Here is a 21247-nt window from a genome sequence, read left to right on the forward strand (position 1 = left end):
TATTAAACAAGGTACGAGGTGGGGAAGGTTTAGAGGGAAAGATGTCTACTAGATATTCAGTTTAAGATGTCTGAAAGGCATTTGGATATGGGGGAATGGAGGTCAGCAGAGATTTGGGGGGTACAATAGGTATATTTTAGAATCATTGACATAGAGATGATAAATCCTCAGGAACTAAAGAGATCACCAAGTGAAGTAGTAAAGAGGGAGAATTAAAAAGGGCCCAGGACACACCCAAAGAAACAGACTTTCCAAAAAAGATAAACTGTGGTTTGGAGAATATTTGCAACTAAAAGGATTACTTACAAAATTATTCACTTCTTATTTCTTTTTGAATAGAGTATATAACATTTAACACAATTTTTTTTGAGTTTTAAAAATTTGGATTACTTTTTTCAAGATTCCCTCATTTTGCACTTTTCCCCTACCAACAAGTTGGTTTAGCTTTTCGTTTTCACACCTTAACCCTTACGTGAAATCAAAAGTTAAAAAATAAATGTTCTTTCAAACAAGCTAGAGATTGGTTTCTTTTCCTTAACAAACAATCTTCATAAAATGCTAATTAAACAATAAGTATAATGGCAAAGCTGTTAATGGCTTTCTTGCCTTTTTTTAGTTAATGAGTATTTTTAATTATAAAGCACAGTTGCTATACGAAGCTTTTAATGGCAAGGGAGAATAGTTATAGATTTGCTTGCATAAAGCTTGAATAGAACACAAGAGCACATTAGTCTGCTGTTCCCTGCAAATACCCACCCCCCCAAGGAGAGGACAGAGGTCATACATATTCAGCAGGTGAATATTAGAACTAGGCAGCTCTCTAAAATTATACTGCATAACAGAATACTGAACTGCATTGGTAGAGGTATTTTCCCTATACTAATGAAATCATAAGTATCATAGGTCTGGTAATTAATAATAATAATGTTATTAACAAACCCAAGATCAACTTTTAGGTATTCAAAAAAGTGATCAAATTCTCCTCACTTCTCAGTTCTGTTAAGTATCTCTATGAGACCTCCATCAGCATAGCAATTACAGAGGTCACAAAAACTTAAAACTGAAAGACCTCAAGACTGAGTATTAGGGTCCAGTTGGGTTATAACTCCATTGTCCTACCAAAGCTAAAAGTATGGATCGGTCTTCTTTTTTCTTTTCTTTCAGTACTGAAAATTGATACATAATGATAAATTACATGGGGAAGGGGGGGAGGAAATGGATGCTGGATGGTTTGTGGACTTGCATTTTTTGAGGGTCTCCTCAGGGATTGGGACTCTGGACCCAAACCCAGGTCTTGGTAAGAGGCTCTCAGCCTTGGGTGCTGGTGATCTGGGAGGACAGCAGGGCTTTTTTTATTGCAGGGAAAACAGTAGGGTGACTCCTTTAAACATAGTGTTGCTGTTGCTACTGTTGCTTTTTGGTGGCTGCCTTGCTAGCCAAGGCTTTGGCTTTCTCAGTAGCTGCCAGAGCTGTTTCCTTCCCCTTTCTCATTTGCTTCCTTAGCTGTTTCAACAAATGTTTTTGAAGGAGCTTCACCTTGTAGTTTGGCCAATATGTACTCAGTCTTTGATGGTCTTGGTCATGCTAATTTTGAATCTAGCTAGGCCAAGCTCCTGTACAACTCTTGTGACCCCAAACTGGAAGAGACCCAGGCCTTCTGTCAGATTTCAGTCCAGTCACTGTTTTCAGGGTTCACACAGTAAACATATCTTTCCTCCACCATCAGCCTGGCAGGTGAAAACATTCATGGTCTGGCTCTGTGGGTTCACTATAGAGTCCTCGAGGATGTACACCTAGTGGGCTACATTAGCAGGAAAGAAGCACTCTGTCCAGTGGGGCATCCTTTTGGTCTTCATTAGAAGCCACCTGGACAGCAGCTTCTGATCAGGAATGTCTTCCGTCAGTACATGATTGCTACAGGGGTTGGGGTAACACTACAAGAAGGCAGCAAACACTTGGTCCCAGGAGCACCTTTGGAGGGCAATTGGGGTTAAGTGACTTGTCTGAGGTCACATGGTTAGCTTTTATGTTAAGTGTCTGAGGCCAGATTTGAACTCAGGTCTTCCTGACTCCAGGGCCAGTGCTCTATTCACTGTACCACCTAGCTGCCCCGCTAAATGATTTTTAACAAAAATTATATCTTCTGATCCTTACAGCAACCCTGTGAGGTAGGTTACATATTATGCTCATTTTACTATTGAGAAAACTGGGGTAATCAGAAATTAGATTACTTGCTTAGAGCCATATAGCTAGAAAGGGTCTGAGGTTAGATTTAAACTCAGGTCTTCCTGACTCTAGGCCCAGCATAATTATAGCAATATAATTATTGCTATATTATTGAGCAAGTTACTTAACCCCAATTGCTTAAGGGCAGCCAGGTAGCTCAGTGAGTAAGAGCACTGGCCCTAGTGTCGGGATGACCTGGGGATCGAATCCAGGCTCAGATACTTAGAACCACACCCAGAAATGACTGGCCATGTAACCTTGAGTAAGTTACTTAACCCCAATTGCTTTAAAGAAAAAAAAAAGTATATTCCTTTTTATTCCCATTCAATTTCCTCCAAAGTTTTATCATATATAACTTTTCTAATATTACATTTACCTCCTTAATCTCTTTCTTGTTTATTTTTTTGATTGGATTTACTAAATTCTGAGAGGGGACAGTTGAGGTCACCCACCAGTATAATTTTGTTGTCTATTTCTTCCTGTAACTCACTTAACTTCTGTAAGAATCTGGATGTTATTCCACTTTGTGCATATATGTTTAGCATTGCTTTTATTTTACTGTATATGGCAGCTTTTAGAAAGATGTGGTTTCCTTTCTTACCTCTTTTAATTACATCTATTTTTTGGCTTTACTTTGTCTGAGATCAGGATTGGTACCCCCTTTTTTTATTTCAGCTGAAGCATAATAGATTCTTCTCCAGCCCTATACCTTTACTCTGTATGTGTCTCTTGGCTTCTATGTTTCTTGCAAACAACATGTTGTTGAATGCTATCTGCTTCTGTTTTATGAGAGAGTTCATACCATTCACATTCATACTTAGATTATTAACTCTATTTCCCTCCATCCTATTTTTCCTCCTGTTTGTCCTCTCTCTCCTCTCACCCTTTCCCTTCTCACCTCTGTTTCATTTTTGTCTGCTACCTCTCCTGATCTGGCCTCCCTTCTGTCATTTCCCCACCCTTTACTTAGTCTCCTCTCCTCCTACTTCCCTTTTATTTAAGATAGAGTTCTATATCCAACTGATTGTGTATATTATTCCCTCTTTGAGTCACTACTGATAAGAGTAAGGTTCAAGTAATGCCCATTGCCCACCCTTCTATTTTCCCCTCCACTTTAATATGTCTTTCACACCTCTTCATGTGAAATAATTTACCCCATTGTTGCTCTCCAGCCTTCTGCACCCAGTGTATTCCTCTTTCTCATCCCTTAATTATTTTTTATGTTATTCTTTTAAATTCATCTTATAGCCTTCTATGTAAATTCCTTCTAGGTGCAGTATCAATGATACACTAATGTTGCCCTGAGGTCCATGTAGGCCTCTTGTGTCTGGTATTGTGCTGAGGGGATGTGTGAGGATAGCTGGCACAGCTGGAGGCTGTAGTGGTCTGGTAGTTTAGCTGGTGCTGAGTTGGGGTCCTAGTGCTGGTGTCTGGCATGTGCTCATGGCGTGTTTCTGTGTTTCCCCATGGATACACTGAAGGATGTAGTGGTGCCCCTGCACTGAGGGTTTCCTGTTTGCTTGAGCCCATAGGGTTGGTGGCTACCTATTTGCCAAGGATTACACTGATACATATGATCCAGGCTACTGGATGTTTGGCTAAGTGATTTTTAACTCATCAAAGGTAGTTAAATGCTCTATCTTTTGATTTATCTTGGGCATTAATTTCCCTTCAGCCTCTTTTAGTCTGTCCTGTACAGTTCAAAGATGATTTTACTTACCAGAAAAAAAGGATCATACTAATATTTAATTTAAAAAATCTTTTTATTCTGAATTTAATAATCACTAATAAATGCAAAATTTTAAGATATAAAGACATTTGAACAAAACTATGGACATCTATTTTGTTTTTAAATAGCATATTAAAATTTAAGAAGATTGTAAAAAAAGTGTTGCTTTATGTGTGCAATGGATAGGAAAAATATCTAATTTGATTTGTATTTCCTTCTGAAATATTCTTGATACATTTATGTTCTATTGATTTTCTTTTTTGCATGATATTCTGCACCCGTTGTCTACTACTTCTCTTCCAAGAAATGAGGGGCATGTTTCATCTTTAGTTTCTTGTAGTCATGATCTTTAACTCCATTCATCAGAATTCTCAAATTATTCAAAATTATTTTATTAACAATATTATAGTTCTTACCCAAGAAGTTGGTGTCTTTGGGTTATGAAGCACTACTTTTCAGTCATATTTATGCAATCTGTTCCATTGATGAACTTTTCTATTTTTTAAAATAAGAATTAGATACTTTTTGACTACTGTTTTATGAGAAAAAAATGAAAAAGCCCTATTTTTTCCCTTTTGTAAGTTACCATTCACGAGTTTACCTTAGGCAATAGTCCCTTCTCTTCTTTTATCTTCCTATTTTCCTTAATATAATTAAACAAAAATTTAATTAATGCTAATTTTACTTATCAGCCTCGGATTGTTATGAAATCAAACAATTCTGACACTATTCTTATAAGACAATGCTATTCTTGTTCATTCATTCTAAATTATCTACCCCTGCTTCTATCTCTACATGTCTTTTAACATTTTAACTTACTTGATAAGTTCCATGTTATTCTATATCAGTCACTTTAAGCCATACCCCTTTTACTTGTTTACTTCTATATAGCTTGAGTTCTATTATTGAACATTAAATATATCTAATTTCATGTAATGTTAGTCTACATTATTGATATTATATTGTATCATATTTTGTTGTATTGTATCCTAATATTAGTAGTTAAAATAATATTTTTATTCAATTAAAATCAAATTAATTTTTCCTGTTCTGACTCCTTTTATATAATGTAGATTATGGTTCATGGTATCCTTACTCTGATTTTTCTCAAATCTACATGAATGTCAGATGAGGTTTGTCTTTTTTCTCCTCTAAGAGGGAGTGGTTACTTTTCACAAAAGTTCCCATTATTTGTGCTGCAGCAAGCAGTGACTCTCCATTGATGTGGCCCAGAGTAAAATTTTCCTTTTTTGCATCTATTCCTTAAGATCTTCATTAGTTCTTTAGTATTATCTAATAATATGTCAGACCATTATGACAATAATTTTTTTTCTATTTCTGCCTTTATTGATCTCTGGATACCTGTGACTCAGTATACTTTCTACTACTGGTTCCTGTATTTTTCACAAGAATTTAAAATATGTGATAGAACTCGATTTCCTATTTTTCACTGAAATTCCTTAACTTAACACCTGAAATGTGCAGAATGAGAGATTGAGATTCATCATTGACTCCCGGAAACACTCAAGCCAAGGAAGGGGCATTCAGATTTGCCTTCTTGTGTTAAAATTAGTGATGCTTGGGTTGGGGGGAGGGGAGGGCAGAGTCAAGATAGTGGGGAAGACATAGGACTTCCATGCATCTCTGACTTCTACCTACTCCAATTCATGTACAAATGACTCTAGACAAACTTTGGAGCTACAGAACCCACAGAATGACAGAGAGAAGCTAACATCCTGCTGAAGACAGCCCAGAAGACTGGAAGGAAGGGGGCAGTGCAGAACTCTGGGAGCTGAGCCCAGCCCTGCATGAGCCAGAGGTTTTAGCCTCAGGGTGACCTGACTAGCCTCTGGCTGGAGGGACTTCAGATCACCAGCAGCTGTGGTGGTTTCCAGAATAATCAACCCATAGATACCAAAGACCAAGGGAGATGTCAGCACAGACTTTGAGGGAACAGGGAGTTTGGGAGTACAGTTCAGCCTTTGCCCCTGGGGTGAGAAGCAGCTGAGGCTCCACAGCCATGCTGCTTCAGAGCTCCTGGCCTGCAGATTGTAGGGGGACCAAGCAACCAGTCTGAGGGGTAATTGCTCTTGCTCTAACCTGCTTGGATCTGAATTGCTGTCTAGGGTGGAAGTCCTGGGGTGCATGGCCAGCCAGAGCTAGTTGAGGCTTCAGAGAGGGCACCCTACTGATAGCTCCAGAAACTGCAAAAACTCCAGTGATTGGGATAAAGCTCCTCTTTCTGGTAGAAGAGTTATACTGTGGCAAAAGGCTCAAAAGTCAAGTAATTGAGTGGCAACATGAGCAAGCAAAGGAAGCAAAGCAAGTAGAACAAAGTAGAGAATAGAACAAGTGAGGGGTGGGATAGGATGGAGGGAAATATAGTCAGTCTTTCACAATATATGCACTATGGACATGTTTTGTATAGCTACATATGCACAAACTATATTGAATTGCTTATCTTCCCAGTAAGGGTGGGTGACAAGGGTGGAAGGGAAAGAATCTGGAATCTAAAGTTTTAAAATCAAATGTTTGAAAATGTGTATATGTACTATTATTACTATTATTTTACATTCAACTGGGAAATATGATATACAGGCACTGTGGCATAGAGATCCATTGTGCCCTATAGGAAAATTGGAAGGGAAATGGGGGAAGATATGGGAGAGAGCATATTGGGGGAGGGGATATTCAGTGGGATCGCTATTTTGGGGTCATGGGTAGGGGAAAAATGTGGAGAAAATTTGTAACTCAAAATGTTGTGGAAATGAATGATGTGAACTAAAAATTAAATAAGAGAGAAAAGAGGAAAAAAAGGAACCCCCCCTCCCACAAATTTAAAATAAATTTTTAAATTTAAAAACAACAACAACCAAAAAGAATTAGTGATGATACTGATAACAGTATAGATACCTTTTTTATAAAACCTTTCTTTAGAGTTGTTTTCCCTGTAGTAACAGATTCCATTCATCTATTTATTATTATTTTTTCATCTGGTCCTCTTGTGACTTAAGTGCATGTATAAAAAACATTCATGCTTCAGGTTAGAAGCCAACCTATCATCTTGGCCTTAGTGACATCAAATTCTAACTAGTAAAAAGAGCAGAGAAAATGAATATTCTCTCTTTTCTCAGGATTTTAGAATTCTAAAGGACCTAAAGATCACCTAGTTCAATCCCTTCATTTTATAGATGAGGAAAATTGAAATTCAGAAAGATTAAATAGAATCATCACAGTGTCACAGTGTATAGGATAATGCCTTGGAGTTAGAAAAATCTAATTTTGAATGCTTCTTCAAACACATAATTGCTGTGTAACTCTTAGCAAGTCATTTAATCTCCCTGAGATTCAATTTCTTCATCTGTAAAATGGAAACAACTATATCACTTTCCTCTTAGGGTTATTGTGAGAATTGAATGAGGTAAAGAATATTAGATGCTTCCCAGACCCAATGATTTATGATATAAATGCAAGTTAATATTTCTTTTTAAAGACCTCTAAAATGATAGAGGAATTGAATAGCATAGACAGAATTTGAATTCAGGCTGTCTGACTCTGTTTAATGCTTTCCTTCCTTCCTTCCTTCCTTCCTTCCTTCCTTCCTTCCTTCCTTCCTTCCTTCCTTCCTTCCTTCCTTCCTTCCTTCCTTCCTTGCATTCTTCCTTCCATTCTTTCTTTCACTATATCAAACTGCCTTTTAAGCAAGAGAGTTGCTCTGTACCTACCTGTTTTATGCCAAGCAACTATTGTCGGAGATGCAAAGAGCTACAAAAGTATTTCTTTCAATAATTCAGTTGGAGAAACGAGACACATATGATAAAAAGACAACTAACAATATAAGATAGTCGATATTAAATGCTAAATGAAAGTTGCAGATGTGAATGTTGTAGTTTAGTAGAGAGAGAAATCACTGTGGTCTGGCATGGTCAGGGATGGTTTAACAGAGGAAATGGACTTTGAAAGACAAACCTATTTATTTGACCCCCCCCTTTCAACATTATCTAGAATTAAACTTGCAGCTGCACTATCAAAGTGAAAGTGAGAGCTGAGCAATTATAACGGCATCCATTGGAACAAGCCTCATTATTACTGTATATGTTCAGATATGTTACAGGTCAAGTAATGTCACAGCATCTTATGTATAATATGATAAGCACTCAATAAATATTTATTGAACAAATGAATGACCTGAAATATCATACATTTTGATAGTAAATGCCTAATATAGCACATTTAAACTCTAAGAAATATGGTTGTTTTATCCCCAGATGCTTGCATTGTATAAGAGTTCCCCAGGATCTGGTGAACTTGGTCAGGCTAGAGTATTGGGAGAAAACAAAAACAACATATCTCTCCCTACTCTTTGGATAATTGCCTGGGTTCATTTTTTTTCTGACCATATCTACCTATTGTTTATCTTTTTCTCACTACATTAAACTACTTTTTGTGCAAGTTACTCAGTACCTTTCTGCCTTATGCTTCCTCTTTCCATAGGGTTTGAATTCTGGAAAGTTTTAAAAAAGAGCTTCAGTGAACTTTTATAATCAGGTAGTCATTCTTTTTCATTTCATCAGTGAGGAAACTGAAGGACCAAGAAGGACCTTGACTTGTTCAAGGTCACCTATATACTAAGAGACAGAGATAGAATTCAAACTTAGGACTTCTGATCACCACCCCTTTTGCTATATCATGGTGCCTCTCTTACAATAAAATTTTGTCAGAAACTAAATAATGCATCCTAACTCCAAGGATTAATTAACATAAGTTTATGTTCCATGTGTATATATTCTCTACTGCTTGGAGAAATATGAGAGATGTTAGAGTAGAGAGATGAAAGGATCAGGGGGAGATGTCTAGTGAAATGATGCCAAAATGTTTCTCTGTGTATATATATATGTGTGTGTGTGTTTGTATGGATGGATGTGTATGTATACATATATGTGTGTATATGTATGTATGTATGCATCTTTGTATGTAAACATTTGCCCAGAGATTATCAAGAACCAATTTTACTGATGGACTCATAACGTAGCTACAACATAGATAAACATACTGAGGAAGAAGGACTAGGAAGGTGCTACATTGAGAAAGGCAATGTATTCCCCTTCCTACATAGTCAGTAAGCATTTATGAAGCATTTAATATGTTCTAGGCACTGTGCTGTGTTCAGACAACTTCTTGCTGTGCATATGTCAAGAGTTATTCTTCTTAGGGTGATTCAATGATTTACATTTAAACTGTACATCAATGGTGTGAAACTCAAGTAGAAAAGGAGGCCACTAAACCATACATAAAGATAACTTTGAGTCACACTTGACTTTAATACTATACATTAACATTATCTAGGTCTTATTTTAATTTTACTCATTTTGGCAAATATTTCCCAATTACCTTTTAACTTAGTTGTGCCCATGTGGGAGTGTTGCTGCCACATTGATCCTTAGGTCAGGTGTTTGATGTCTCAGATCTAAATTATTTTGGGAGTTAACTTCCAGTCCTATGTAGTCCATAATTGCTCCATATTGAACATATATCTGACTGAAATTCTGCCTCTGAAAGTTCACCTCCATATGCTGAAAGTAGAATACATCTTTGTGATTGAAAATAGTATCTGAAGTAGCGGAAATCTTGTTGTCTGGGTTGACTACTTTTAGTGTCTCTGAAATAGATGGAAATGTTCCTTTCTTTAATGTGTTTTAACTTTAAATGCTCTCTGAGAATCCAGATTCACTTTAGTGCAGAGATTGGTAGACGGGGGGAGGGTGGATCTCACTCTAGCACTTAGTTGACACAGAATTAATTTTCCCCTCTATCCATTATTCAAATCCATTATTAAAACTAGTTTTCCTCTAAGGTACAGTACTGAAATTTCAAAGCCAGTGCAGCCAGAGTACACAAGACTCTATTAAGCAGTCAAATTATATCGTTTACACAATCATTTTCTTCACAGAGGTTTTCCAGCATAAAATTCCCCACAGTCTGAACATGGCTTTTACATGAAACAATCTGGGACAAAAGAAGTATAATATCCTTCCAAATTATAGTTCAGAACCTGCCTATAGAACAGTGCCAGGCAAGAAATGAGACAACTTTGCAATTACTGCAATAAGGCCCCTGATACTCTAAATAAGTCTTAATCTGTAGGTTGTGTCTCTATTACATCCCTGATCCCTGCTAGGTAAGTAAATGGAGAATGGAAATCGTGAAGGAGCAAAGAGGACAGAAAAGGCTATTCAACCTCCTCAGGGACTAGAGAATGTGTTGTCATGCTGAGTTTTATGTGGGAAGAGGACAAGGTTAGGTAGGACCAGGAGTTCAACGAGGCAGGAGGGGCATAAAAGATACAGTAAGTTGGACAATAAGGGGTTGAGTTCTGGGAAGTATTAAAAAGGATTAATTATGTAATGTTAAGTCAAAACAAGTAGCATGCAAATTAGGAAACCAATAAGAACAGCCCTAGAAAATCTGGTTCAGTGCAAAGTCTAGTGAATTTGAATCAGAGAACCTCAGTTTAATACCTGCTTTACAACCTATATGAACTTGATGAATTCACTTAACCTGTCTCCATATGGAAAAATGAAGTGGTAGGAAAGAAAATTTTAGGGGCGGCCCGGTAGCACAGCAAGTAAGAGCACGGGCCCCAGTGTAGGGATAACCTGGGGATCGAATCTGGGCTCAGACACTTAGCGTCCACCCAGAAACACCTGGCTGTGTAACCTTGAGCAAGTTACTTAACCCCATTTGCGTAGGGGCAGCCAGGTGGCTCAGCAAGTAAGAGCACTGGCCCCAGTGTAGGGATGACCTGGGGATCGAATCTGGGCTCAGATACTTAGCACCACACCCAGAAATAACTGGCTGTGTAACCTTGAGCAAGTTACTTAACCCCAATTGCTTAAAAACAAAGAAAAGATTTCTAAGGCCCCATTATAGGGTTTTGGAGCCACAATGGCAGAGTACAAGAAGCAACTCAAATGAACTCTCCCAACATTCCCCTCCAAATAACTTTAAAATAATGTATTAAATCAAATTCTAGAGTGGACTGACCACAAAAGGTCAATGTGAGACATTTTTCCAGCCCAAGGCAACTTAGGAAGTCAGCAGGAGATGTCATTGACCCTGGGGTGATAGCACAGAGTACAGCAGAGGCTGGAGGAACATCAGCAGCAAGACTTCTAGGTAGCAGTAATAGTAGCAGCAGCATCCTCATTATCTCTAAGCCCAGAGATGATAAGAAGATTAAATAACTGGTCAAAAAAAGATTACAGGATACCCTTTGCTGGCATTGGGTACAGGACTCTATTACATTGCCTACGCTCACTTCCAGTTCACAATTCCAGGGCAAAAAGCAGTAGTACTTTTGGCCATATGAGAACAGGGGCCCTGACCACAGTTCCATTGCACAGAAGAGTGCTTGTGACCATTCACAAGGGAGCAGGGTGTGTGGTCACAGTTCAAGGGACCTAGCACTTGTGGTTTCAGAGAAGCAAGGTCCATTCCTGGATAAAAAACATGATAAAAGGCTGAAGGAACAGTAACCACAACTCTCCTTATATCATACTACCCTGGAAGCACCAAAAACATAGAGACCCCAAAAACTATTTCTGAAAACAGAAGCAGGAAAATATCAAACTTTTTGACCCTGGGAGGAGAGTCCAACTTTAAGATAAATTTGAGTTAAGAAATAGCCTGGGAAATAGAGTAAAATCAACAACAAAAAATAACTCGACTGTAACAAAATTACTATGATTGGGGGAATATCAAGACACAGACTCGTTGCAATGTCAAAGATATAAATGTCAAAAAAGGTAAAAGCAAAGCTTCCAAGATAAATGTGAAATTTTTTTTAAAAGCCCAATAATAATTACAGGAAGAGCTAAAATTTTTAAAAATCTCATAAGAGATATAAAAGGATAATTGGGAAGAGAAATGAAAGTGATACAAATAATTATGAAAAGCTACTCAACAACTTATTAAAGAGGTACAAATACCAAAGGAAAAAATATTTTAGCTGCCACAGGCGAAAAAAAGAAGGTACAAAAATGTCACCGAAGAGAAAACCTTCTTGAAAAGTAAAACTGGCCAAAAGGAAATAGCAGTACAAAGAAATTCACTTAAATAATTCCTACTCACCTGAGGTCTCCCCCAAGTATTTCCAAATACCTTTAAAAATTACTCTAAACAAATTTTAAAGCATCAGAACTCACAAAGACAGAATGAAATAAATTTCCAGCCCAAGACAACCTGGAGATCAGCAGGGAATGTCTGTTGCACCATAGTAAGAGAGAAATGCAATCCAATGAAGGCTGTGCCAGTCCAGTCCAGGTCCCAGCAAACCCAGAGCAGGCCTTAGGGAGACTGAATCACTGGCATCAGTTGTTGTTTCCATACCTTTCAGCCCACAGACACCAAAGACAACTTGGAAGGTCAGCAGGAAAGGTCTATTGCCTCTGGGTGAGAGTTCAGTGCAGTCCAGTGCAGGCAAGGCCAGCACAGCATTGGCCCCAGCAAACCAGGAGCAGGCCTTGGGAGTGATTGGTGGCAACAGCAGCTTCCAGAGTTCTCAGGCCACCAATGTTAAAGTGGTCAAAGAACTAGTAAGAAGGACATTACAATGGTCATTTTTCTTACACTGAGGCAGGACACTGTTGCTTTAGCCATATTTGCATCTGAGTCACAGTACTGGGTGGCAGTCCCAGGGCAAGGAGGAACACTAGCATATCAGAGCTTGTGTCCACAGTAGAGCGGAGGACTTTCCTCGCAGTTCTAAGACAGAAAAGAGTGCTTGTGGTCACTTTCAGACCAGAGAACAGGTCAGGAGAGGAGTAAATACCCCTTGTTAGAATATACCACCTTGGAAAAATTGAAATTGAAAACTTATAACTCCCTAGAAGTATCTCTGAAAACAGTTACACAACATCCCTAAAACTTGAGAGAGTGTGCCCTCCAGCCTAGAAACAGAGCCCTACTTTAACGAAGAGTTAAAAATCAACTACTAGTTTGGAAAAATGAGCAAACAACAGAAAAAAAGAAAAAAAAACCTCGGATTATTGAAAATTACTATGGTGACAAGGAAGATCAAAACACAAACTCAGAAGAAGACAACAAAGTCAAAGTCCCTACATCAAAAGACTCTGCAAAAAATATGAATTAGTTTCAGGCCATGAAAGATCTCAAAAAGGATTTTGAAAGTCAAGTAAGAGAGGAAAAATTGGGAAGAGAAATAAGAGTGATGCAAGAAAATCATGAAAAATGAGTTAGTAGTTTGGTAAAGTAGATGCAAAAACATACTGAAGAAGGTAACATCTTAAAAATCAGACTAGGCCAAATGGTAAAAAGGGGTCTAAAAGGTCAGTGAGGAGAACAATGAATTAAAAAGCAAAATTGAACAAATGGAAAGGAGGTCCAAAAAGTCACTGAAGAAAATAATTCCTTAAAAATTAGAATGGAGCAAATGGAAGCTAATGACTTTATGAGAAATCAAGATATAATAAAACCAAAAGAAGGAAAGAATAGAAGACACTGTGAAATATCTGACTGGAATAACAACTGACCTGGAAAATACATCCCGCAGTGATAATTCAAAAATTATTTGACTTCTTGAAAACCATGACAAAAAAGAGTCTAGATATAATTTTTCAAGAAATTATCAATGAAAACTGCTCTGATATTCTAGAACCAGAGGGTAAAATAGAAATTGGAAGAATCCACCAATAATCTCCTGAAATAGATCCCAAAATGAAAACTGCCAGGAATATTATATCCAAATTCCAGAGTTTCCAGGTCAAGGAGAAAATATTGCAAGCTGTGAGAAAGAGACAATTCAAGTATGGTAGAGCCACAGTCAGGATAATACAAGATGTAGAAACTTTTACATTAAGGAGTCAGAGGATTTGGAATATTATATTCCAGATGTCAAAGGAGCTAGGATTAAAACCAAGAGTCATCCAACAAAAATGAGTATAATCCTTCCATAGAAAATGGATGTTCAATGAGATGGAGGACTTCTAAACATTCTTGATGAAAAGATCAGAGTTGAAAAGAAAATTTGACTTTCAAATACAGGACTCAAGAAGCATAAAAAGGTAAACAAGAAATGTAAATCATAATGGACTTAAAAAGCTTAAACTGTTTAAATGCCTGCATGGGAAGATGGTATTTGTAATTCATAAAATCTTTCTCATTATTAGTCTAGTTAGAAGTGAACATATAGACAGAGGGCACAGGTGTGAGTTGAATATGAAGGGATGATTTCTAAAAAATAAAATTAGGGGGTAAGAGAAGAATATGCTGGGAGAAAGAGGAAAGCAGAGAGAGAAGGGAGTAATTATATCACATAAAAGACACAAGAAAATGCTTTTGTAATGGGTAAGAGGAGGAAGGAGATGAAGGAGAGGGAGTGAACCTTATTCTCATCAGAATTGGCTCCAAGAGGAAAAGACATACACACTCAATTGAGTATAGAAATCTATCTTACCCTACAGGAAATTAGGAAAGGAACCAGATACAAGAGTGGGAGAGGAGGTGATAAGAGGGAGAGCAGATTGAAGGAGGGGGTAGTCAGAAGGAAAACACTTTTTTCTTAAATCAAATGCTTTATTAACTTCTAGTTTACAATATTAATTTCTGCAAGATTTTGAGTTACAAATTTTCTCCCCATTTTCCCTTCCTCCAGTCTGCTCTCTCTGATATCTTCTCCCATACTTGCTCTGACTTTCCAGTAGGGCATGGTGGATCTTTATGCCTCAGTGCCTGTATATCTTATTTCCCAGTTACATTTAAAATAATATTAATAATAGTATACATTTAAATATTTGATTTTAAAGCTTTGAATTGCAGATTCATTCCCTTCCTTCCTTGTCACCCACACTTACTGGGAATGTAAGCTATTCAATAGAGGTTGTACATGTGTAGTTATGCAAAACATTTCCATAGCAGATATATTGTAAAAGACTGAATGTATTTCCCTTCCTACTATTCCACCTCCCACTTGTTCTATTCTCTACTTTGACCTTGTCCCTATTGAAAAGTAGGTGCTTCCAACTTCCCTCCCCCCCAGCCTCCCCTCCCTTCAATCATCCCCACTCTCATACTCTTTCCCCCCTACTCTCCTGTAGGGTGAGATAGCCTATTTAGTGTGTATGTCATTCCCTCCCTAAGCCAAATTCAATGAGAATAAGGTTGACCCATTCCCTTTTGCCTTCCTGTTTTTCCCCTCCATTGTAACCATTTTCCTTTGCCTCTTCTATATGACATAGTTAACCCCATTCTGTCTCTGCCCATCTCCTCTCATTATATTCCTCTCTCATCTCTTAATTTCACCTTTTAAGTATCATCCTTTCCTACTAAATTGGTCCTGTGCCTTCTATCTATGTATACCTGTACACATATATACACACATTCACATATGTATTCATATGCCCATATCCCCTCCTATATAGACAGATGTATGTATGTATGCATATATACACACATGCATAAATACATACATATCTATTCCCTTAAACTATTCTCATACTGAGAAAAGTTTCATAAATTATAATTATTGTTTTTTCATGTAGGGGTGGAAATAGTTCAACTTCAGTAAGTTCCTTATGACTTCTTCTCCCTGTTTACCTTCTCATGCTTCTCTTGCTTCTTGTATTTGAATGTCAAATTTTCTATTCAACTCTGTTTTTTTCATCAAACATGCTTGAAAAACCTCTATTCCACTGAATGACCATATTTTCCCCTGAAACATGATACTAAGTTTTGCTGGGTGGGTGATTCTTGGTTTTAATCCCAGCTCCTTTGACCTCCAGAATATCATATTTCAAGCCTTTTAATCACTCAGTGTAGAAGCTGCCAGATCCTGTGTTATACTGATTGTATTTCCACAATATTGAAATTTCTTTCTTCCTGGCTGCTTGTACACATTATCCTTGATCTGGGAATTTTGGAACCTGCCTATTATATTCATAGGATTTGGGGGGGAGCAATCTCTTTCAGGGGGTGATTGGTGGATTCTTTCCACCTCTGTCTTGCCCTCTGGTTCTAAAACATCAGGGCAATTTTCCTTGAGAATTTCTTGGAGAATGATTTCTAGGTTCTTTATTTGATCATGGCTTTCAGGTAGTCCAATAATTTTTAAATGATCTCTCCTGGATCTATTTTACAGGTCAGTGATTTTCCAAATGAGATATTTCACATTGCTTTCTATTTTTTCATTTGTTTGGATCTGTTTAATAGTATCTTGATTTCTCATGAAGTCACTAGCTTCCATTTGCTCCAATCTAATTCTGAAGGAATGATTCTCTTCAGTGAGCTTTTCAGATTCTTTTTCCATCTGGCAAATTCAGCTTTTTAAGGCAGTCTTCTACTCATTGTCTTTTGGAGCCTTTTTTGCCATTTGAATTCATCTATTTTTTTTTTCTTCAGTCAGGTTGTTGACTCTCATTTCATAATTTTCTTTCACCATTCTAATTTCTCTTCCCAATTTTTCCTCCTATTATTTGATTTTCAAAATCCTTCTTAAGGTCTTCTATGGCCTGTAACCAGCTTGTATTTTTCTTGGAAAATTTTGGTGCAGGACTTCTGACTTCACTGCCTCCCTCCTGTTCCATGCTTTGATCTTTTTTGTCCCCAAAATTGGAGTGTAAAGTTGGGTTGCTCTATTTGCTTTGCTTCCCTCATTTGCTCATGTTTTTACTCAATTACTTGACTTTTAGGCTTTTTGCCACAGTAGGACTCTGCTACTAGACAGGGGAGCTTCATCCCAATCACTGGGGTTTTCTCAGCTGCTGGAGGTATTAGTTGGGTGCCTTCTCTGAATCCTGCACATGCTCTGGTGAGCTGGTCACCCAGCCCAGGACCTCCACCCTAGACCACAATCCAGATCAAAGCAGGTTAAAGCAAGTGATTACCCCTCAGCCTGGTCACTTGGTCCCCCTACAATCTGTAGTACAAGAGCTGAATCTGCCATGTGTCAGTGGCTGCTCAGCCATGGCACCTCAGCGGCTTCTCCCTCTGGGTGATAAAGGCTGACCTCACTCCCCAAATCCTGGATCCCAAAGTCCACACTGCACTGACCTCTCACTTTGTCCTTAGCATATATGGGTTGATAATTGTGGAAACCACCACAGCTGCTGGTGATCTGAACTCCCTCTAGCCAGGGGCTGGTCAGGCCACGAAAAGGAAAATGAGAAATGGAAGATAGGATGTGGCGGGAAATGAGACTTTAATGTACTCTTAGTGGAGTTGTTAACTGATTCAACCATTCTGCAGAGCAATTCGAAACTATGCCCAAAGGACTATAAAACCATGTATACCCTTTGACCTAGCAATACCACTACTAAATCTGTATCTCAAAAGATATACAAAAAGGAAAAGGACATATGTATAAAAATATTTATAGCAGTTCTTTTCTAGGTGTAAAGGATTAGAAGCTGAGGGGAAGTCCATCCATTGGGGAATTGCTGAACAAGTTGTGGTATGTGCTTATGAAGGAATACTATTGTAATATAAAAAATGATGAGAAGGATGCTCTCAAAAAAAATCTGGAAAGACTTGCATGGACTGATGCAACATGAAGTATTCTGTTCAAAGTAACAGCAATGTTGTAAGAAGATCAGCTATGGATGACTTAGTTATTCTCAGCAATATAACAATCCAATGCAACTCTGAAGGAATTAGGATACAAAACGCTATCCCTCGCCAGAGGGAGAACTGATGGTGTCTCAATCCAGACTGAAGCATACTTTTCTTTACTTTCTTTATTTTTCTAGAGTTTTATGGTTTATGTTTTCTTCCACGACATGACAATTTTAACTATGTTTTGCACAAGTACGCATGTGTGGCCTATGTCAAATTGCTTGCCTTCTTGATTGAGATAGGGTACAGAGGGAAGGGGAGGGACAAAAGGGGAGAATTTGGAAGTGAATGTTTTAAACATGAATGTTAAAAATTGTTTTTTGCATGTAACTGGAGAAAAATACAATACTGAAAAAGTAAAAAAAAAATTAAAACGACAAGAATTCCTTAAAAATTAGAATTAGGCAAGTGTAAGCTAATGATTCCGTGAGAAATCAAGAAACAATAAATCAAAGTCAAAAGAATGGAAAAAAATAGAATAAAATGTGAAATCTCTCATCATAAAAATAACTGTCCTGGAAAATGGATTTAGAAGAGATAATTTGAAAATTATTTGACTACCTCAATTTATTTTTGTTGTTCAGTTGGTTTAATCATGTCCAACTCTTCATGACCTTATTGGAGTTTTCTTGGCAAATATACAGGAACAGTTTGCCATTTCCTCTTCTAGTTAATTTTTATAGGGGAAGAAACTGAGTCAAGTAGGGATGTCACTTGTGCATGGTCACACAAGTGTCTGAGGCCAGATTTCAACTCAGGTCTAACTGACCTCAGGCCTGGAATTCTATACAATGTACCACTTACATGCCTATGGACTACATGAAAGCTATGATCAAAAAATAATGTTGATGTCTATTTCAAGAAATTATTAAAGAGGAGCAGCTAGGTGGTTCAGTAGGTAAAGAGCCAGCCCTGGAGTCAAGAGGACCTGAGTTCAGTTCCAGCCTCAGACACTTAACACAAAACAATAGCCATGTAACCTTGGGCAAGTTACTTAACCCCAATTGCCCTCCAAAAGGCAAAAAAAAATACTAGAGAAAACTTCCCTGATATCCTATAACCATAGAGTAAAATAGAAATTGGAAGATCCACTGATCACATGCTGAAAGAGATGTCAAAATGAAAATTCCCAGAAATATTATAGTTAAATTCCAATGCTCCCAGGTCAAGGAGGGAAAAATAGTCACAATCAGCTAGATTCAAATAATTCAAATATCATGAAGTCAGGATTTAACTGCTTCCATATTAAAGAAGCAGAGGCCTTAGAACAAGATATTCTTGGAAGCCAAGGGGCCAGGATCACAACCAAGCATAACCTATCCTGCAAAAATGGGTATAACCTTTCAGGGGAAAAATGGATATCTAATGAAATAGAGGACTTCCAATCTTCCTGATGAAAAGACAAGACCTGAAAATAACATTTGTCTTTCAAATGCAATATGCAAGAATTTCCTAAAAATGTAAATGTGAGAGAAATCATACCTCTAACAAAAATGAAGAGGGTGAGTGCACCAGTAACGGAATTAAAATTAAAGCAGTTATTAGGAAATTTTTTCCCCAATTATATACCAGAAAAACTGACAATCTAAGTGAAATGAATGAATATTTGCAACAATATAAATTGCATAAATTAATAGATAAGGAAATAGAATACTTAAATAACCATGTCTTAGAAAAATAAAGAAGTCATCAATGAGCTCCCTAAGATGAAAAAAAAAAAAAACAACAATTGCTAGGACCAGATAGATTCACAAGTTAATTCTAGCATACATTGAAGTAACAATTAATCCCAATGATAAGGTATAATTTATACCAGGGATGGAAGACTCCTTTAATATTAGGAAAACTAATCATAATTGATCATGTCAATAGAAAAAACAACAAAAGTGATACAATTTTTTCAATGTATGAGGAAAAAGCTTTTGACAAAATACAACACTTTCTTTCCAAAAAATCCCAAACAAAAACAAAATGAAAAACAGAAATTTTTTTCTTAAAATGACAAGTAGTATCTATCTAAAAAAATCAGCAATGATTTGTAGTGGGGATAAGCTAAAAGATTGAGGCAAAGATGCCAATTATTGTCAATGTTATTCAATATTTTTCACAGAAATGCTAGCTATAGCAATAAGACAAGAAAAAGTAAAAGAATTATAATAGCCAAAGAGGAAAAAAAAACTGCTATTCTTCACATATGATAAGATGGTATACTTAGAGAATCTTAGAGAATCAGTTAAAAACTACTTGAAATAACTTGATCAAAGTTGTAGAATATAGAAAAAAAACTACAAAAATCATCTGTATTTTCATATATTATAAACAAAGTCCAGCAGCAAAAGATAGAACAAGATATTCCATTTAAAACAACTGTAAACAATATAAAATAGTAGGAAGTCTGCCTTCCAAGACAAACCCAGGAACTAAATGGACAAAATTAAAAATACATTGCCGACTAATAAAGATGGATTTTAAAAAAAATAGAAAAAAATTTTATTGTTCATGTGCAGGCCAAACCAATATGGTAAATATGACATTTCTACCAAATTAAAATACTTAATTAGGGACATATAAATCTAACTACCAAATTTATTTTGTAGGGCTGAAAAAATATCAAAATTCATCTAGAAGGACAAAAAGTCAAGAATATCAAAAGGCAATCAATCAAAAAAAGTGTGAAGGAAGGTCACCTATCCATATCAGAACCCACTGTACTATAAAGAAGTAGTCATGAGGACAGCTCGGTGGCACAGTGAATAGAACACAGACCCTGGAGTTAGGAGGACCTGAGTTCAAATCCGGCATCAGACACAGCACAAAAACCAGCTGTGTGACCTTTGGCAAGTAGCTTAATGCATTTAATGGACTGTTGCTGTTCTTATAAACTGATTCAACCGTTCTATAAAATGATTTGGAACAATAAGAAAAAGTCTACTGATATGTGCCTACCATTCCACTCAGCAATGTCACTACTAGATCTTTATCCCAAAGAGACAAAAGAAAAAAAATATAAAAAAGACATATCTACAAAAAAGTATTTTAGCACTTCTTTTTATAGTGGCAAAGAATTGAATATCTTGGGAATTTCCATTAATTGTGGGATGACTAAATAAGTTGTGGTATATGATTGTGATGGAATACTATTATGCTATAAGAAATGATGAGCAGGGTGATTTCAGAAAAACCTGGTAAAACATATATGAACTTATGCAAAGTGAAGTTAGCAGAATCAGGAGAACATTGGACATAGTAAGGGTGATATTGTAATGATGATAAACTGTGAATGATTTATGATTCTGATAAATACAATGATTTAAGGCAATTCTGAAAGATTCAAGATATAAAATGCTATCCATCTCCAGAAAATGAAGTGATTGAGTCTGAATGCAAAATGAAGCATATTTTATCACTCTTTTCTTTTGCAATATGGCCAAATATGGAAATAGGTTTTGCATGGTTTCATATGTATAATTGATATCACATTTCTTGCCTTCTCATTTGGTGGAGGAGTGATGGGAGGGAGGGAGAGAATTCAGAACTCAAATTAAAAAAAAGGAATGCTAAAAATTAATAACTATTTTAAATTTGCCCATTACTCTCTATTTTATATTATCTGCTCTGTGGGAAATCTCTCTCTCTTTCTCTCTCTCTCTCTCTCTCTCTCTCTCT

The 21247-nt window shown here is 37.0% G+C and overlaps 1 pseudogene; it reads right to left on the reverse strand.

The window, feature by feature from the left end:
* Positions 1 to 1404: 1404 nt before the first annotated feature.
* The window catches only part of LOC138142308 (PRELI domain-containing protein 1, mitochondrial pseudogene), a 118414-nt pseudogene continuing 98571 nt past the window's right edge, over positions 1405 to 21247 (reverse strand).

This window comes from Petaurus breviceps, unplaced genomic scaffold, assembly GCF_028583685.1.
Source record: "Petaurus breviceps papuanus isolate PSGF00001 unplaced genomic scaffold, PetGlider_PUasm1.0 90556, whole genome shotgun sequence".
Lineage (NCBI taxonomy): Eukaryota > Metazoa > Chordata > Mammalia > Diprotodontia > Petauridae > Petaurus > Petaurus breviceps.